The sequence below is a fragment of the Pteropus medius genome, unplaced genomic scaffold (assembly GCF_902729225.1).
Source record: "Pteropus medius unplaced genomic scaffold, Ma_sr-lr_union100, whole genome shotgun sequence".
In the NCBI taxonomy this organism is placed as follows: domain Eukaryota; kingdom Metazoa; phylum Chordata; class Mammalia; order Chiroptera; family Pteropodidae; genus Pteropus; species Pteropus medius.
In genome coordinates, this window is record NW_024345481.1 from 662,295 (window position 1) to 666,902 (window position 4,608).

The 4,608-nt window shown below is 35.7% G+C and overlaps 1 pseudogene; it reads right to left on the reverse strand.

The window, feature by feature from the left end:
* Nucleotides 1-2,203: 2,203 nt before the first annotated feature.
* Nucleotides 2,204-2,322, reverse strand: LOC120611491 (uncharacterized; annotated as a pseudogene).
* Nucleotides 2,323-4,608: the final 2,286 nt, after the last annotated feature.

Genomic DNA, 4,608 nt, shown 5'->3' on the forward strand with positions numbered 1-4,608 from the left:
AGTAATTAGGACACCGAAAAAGCAGGCCTCTCTCTCTCCATGTGGTCTCAGGGCTTGTCCTCTTCATGTGATCTCTCCAGTAGAGTAACCAGGCTACCTACATAGTAGTTAAAAGCTCCCAAGGTGAGTTTTCCAAGGGAGGGAAGCAGAAGATGACTGTCCATTTATAGCTAGACCCAAAACTGATACAGCATCTCTTCTGTCACATTTTAATGGTTAACATAAGTCAAAGATTCACTGTGGTAGAAAAGAACTATACAAGAGTATGAATTCTGGCAAACAGGGTCCATTTGAAACCAGCTGCCACATTCCCTAGAGTGATCCTTTTAAAACGTACATCATACCATGTAACTCTCTGGTCTCCATGCCAAAGAATTTCTATCACACAGAAAATGGATTTTAAAGTCTTTAATATGGCTTACCAGATCATACATGATCTTATTTCTGTATACCTCTCTAATGTTATTCACTGCCACTCTGGAAATGCCAAGCACAAGTGTATAGGCACTCTAAATTATCTGGATAATTGCTTCCTTGTTTTAGCTCATCTTACATTTATAGTCTAAAATGGACTGTGGAAAATTACACCTACACTGAATCACAGATGCAAGATGAATGGATAAGAAAGTAGCATCGCTCCTGCAGAACCAAGAGACTGACAAATATTTTTATTACTTTATAAGGTTTTATCATCTGTAAAGGGTCATCATATCCATCATGTCTCCTGACCATTGCATTAACAGGCCAAGTAGGAATTATTTTTCTAGTTTTTAAGAACCCAAATCTCTTAACCACAGTTACTTGTCTAATATCAGAGACGTAGTAAAAAGTGGAGCCAGAACATAAATCCAGTTCCTCCAAATACTTGTTCAGTTTCCTGACTTCTCTCTTATAATAAAAAACCAGATAGAAGAAACTCTGAGATGTTATATTATTATAAAATAATTGATCAACTGTATCTATCAATACTTGTAGTGTATTCTTATGTTCTCGACTCAGTTATTAAATATAAATTATATTGCAAGTTTCTCCTTGACATTTCATTTTTTTCATTATAGACACAGTAACGTAAACTGTAGTCTTCACGGAGCTACTCTTCTTAAATGGGATGGATTGAGTTGGAGTTCTAATCCTGATATTTATTCATTTAATTATATATTATACTTTCTTTTACTTCATTTGTCCACTCAACAATATCTTTAAGTGCTAGATATTTCCTGTTTATGCAATATTTTTGCAGCTGATGCCACCAGTGCAGAATGAATAAAAGATGGGCTCTCTGCCCAAAAGGAGTTTGAAACCTGCTGAAGGAATAAGAAAGAGATATATAGCAATATAAGAACAAAGCAAGAGATTTAGCCACTATGCAAAATAACAAAAGTAAAAGTGGGTGTGTTATAGGCTTGAAAAGAGTTAATTGCTTCCTATCTGAAGGTCTCGAATTATTACTGGCCCCAGGCATAGACTGCTTCTCACAACACACCCAGGAATAGATGCTGCTCAATTGTTATTGAAACGGGTATTCTCTAGGAGTACATAAGGGACTTCAGAAGATATAAATATTCTTTTGGACAATTTCTAAGCTACTCGTTTGAACTATATATCTGCAATATGTTATCAATCTGGTTCACACTGATGAAGTCTAATTACAGAATATACTTCAAAACTTGCCTCACCCTGCAGACAAATGTCATGCTCTCTACTTAGCATTAAAGGTTAGATAGAGCAGCCCAAATATTTTCAGCATTAGTTTCAGAAGTCTAACAATCCATGCCGACTTATGGAGAACCAGAGCAACCTCTCCTGTAGAACCTCAGCCTCAATGCATGTTGTGATGTGTGTAACTATAAACAGAAGTTATAGAAACAGAGTAAAACTTATTTCTAAAGCACTGAGCTAATAAATATATGGCTTTGAAAACAAACCAACACCTTGTTCATTGGCAACCACATGAATTGTCTGTCCGTTTTATGCGAGCCAGTGAAGAAAATTATCTTTAGTCTCAATAGCAGGAAGATTGTGCTTCCACAGAGAAATTAGTTACTGGATTCTGTGAAACAAATAACCGCTATTTTCCTTTTCTAGCAAGTGCAGATTTCATGGTTTTGATGCTTATCTTTGTTTCAACTGGGCTTGGGCCATAGTGTCCAGACATGTGGTTAATCATTATTCTGGATACTTCTGTGAAGATTTTTTTTTTCCCTGACTACAGCACCTGGTATTCCTAGATGATCTCCCATCCAAATACTAACCAGGCCCGACCCTGTTTAGCTTCCGAGATCAGACAAGTTTGGGCAAGTTCAGAGTAGCATGGCCGTACACAAGATTTTTTTTTTTTTGATGAGATTAATATTTAAATCAAAGGACTTTGAGTAAAGCAGATTGTTCTCTATAATATGGGTGAACCTCATCCAATCTGTTGAAGACCTGAATAGAACAAAAGACTGACCTCCCCTGAACAATAAGGAATTCTGTAAGCAGATAGCTTTCAGATTTGTATTGAAAGTGGCTCTCTTGAGTCTTTCAGACTGCTGGCTCACCCTACAAATTTTGGACTTGCAGGCCTTCATAATCATGTGATCCAATTTCATAAAATAAATCACACGATTTATATTATGAAATTGGATGACATGATTTAAATAGCAATCCTGACTAACGCAGTGGTGTACATTTTGCATATTGTGTATTCTTCTGGCCTTAAGAGACTTTCTAAACTTCTCTTTGATTAATTTCTCTTACCTAGTTTCATATATCTTGGAAAAGAGAAAAGCAGTCCCTGACAGCCAGGAGCCAATCTGGCAAGGTAGACTTTGGTATTTTTCTATGAACATAATTTCTTTCAGATAACATCAACATTAGACAAGGCCAATCTGTGACTCTGAAGGATCAAGACAAAAACAAGACAATGTCCCCCTGTTCTGGCTAATAGGGATGACTACAGTTTTAGCCTCAGTCTTCCTCTTTTAAGATAAGATTTATTGAGACAAAGTTACCTACACTTTCTGACATTATCCAATCCAGAGCAAAGCCTGCTTTCTCAACTCTCCCCAATATTGATAAATCCAAGACCAAATCTTGTTTTAAAAAGTTATTTCTAAAACTTTCTTACTAAGCTGACTCAGTTCTTGATGGTATATGTGTTTCCTTACTGAAATGAGCCATAAATGCTACTTGTTCACCTCCAGGTATAGTTCTGATGGCCTTTGGCTAGAGACCATTGACAATCTTAACTTATTATATGTATCACCAGTTGCTGTAAATTTTTAAGTCAAATTAAGGTGGCATGCAGTATTTAAACAACAGCAGCATTAAATGTGAAATTTGAAAAGATCTATAATAGTTTTGTATTCTAAACACATTCTCATAATATATTGACTGATTTCAATGGTATTTTGCTATCTTATGGTTACAAAACAATATTGAATATCCAAAATACTCAAAGAATTGCTGTCCTGGAGCATTAAATTAAACCCAAATAGTTATATTGCATCTTTTCCCTGAAAAAAAAAATAATAAACTATAGGTTTGTAATTATTTTAACTCTAGGTCCTCTGAGTATTCTGTAGCAAACACTTTTTAACTGAAATTATTAATGCAGACACAAAAAGGAAAAGTATAGGATGTGTAAATACCAATTCTATAATGGAATGACACAAAAACTCAAATGATTTTTTAAAAAGACCAGAAACAAGTATAAAAAGAAAACACAAAATATGACCAACATAAATCTAAATGTGCCCCTCCCCTCCAAAAGATTTTTAAGGGTCTCCTTCTAGCCTACTGGAGTGCTAGAGATTTAGTTAACCCTCCCTTTTGAAGCAATCAAAAAAAAAAAAGATGAAATATATAAAACAAGAGTCTCCAAAACATTGCACATATAACAACACGGGACAATGATCCCTGGGAAATGCATTTGAGGTGAGCCGTACAATTGCCCCAGTTTACTGCTTTGAAAGAATTTCAAGGCGACCACACAAGAAGAGGGAATCTAAGTGGAGAATCTAAATTGTGAGGAGTTGAGCCAGGAGTCCAGGTAAAGCAAGGCAGATAGAGTTCACCAAACATAATTCCAGAGAGGAGACTGGACAGAGAAAGAACCCTGAAATCTGCATGAAATCTACAGAAGATCCTGAATATTTGACATATTTCTGAACAGTGCATGTGTGTAAGGAAAGCATGGGAGACCAGGGAAGGAACCTACAACAGGATTAGAGGGAACAGTAACTGATACTCACACAAGGCTGAAAACAATGCCCGTTCCTACCAGCCAAATGGGAAAACCGTATTTTATGGGCATCAGATAGAGTTTTAGAAACTAGTCCTCCAATCTAATATTCCAAAAATGTACAAAGGTACATGGGTTGGGAAGGGAAATGATGTTCCTGCCATTTTATTCTTCTCAAAAATCAACCTTCATTTTCATTCATTTTTTTTCTGTTGTTTTTCTGTTTTGTATTTCATTGACTTCTTTTCCTGTCTGTATTATTTTCTTTCTTTTGCTTGCTTCGAATTTAATTTACTCTTGTTTTTTTAGTATCTTGAAGTAGTAGAAGCTGGGTTCATTGATTTGAGACCTTTTTTTTTCTAATATAGGATTTCCATGCTATA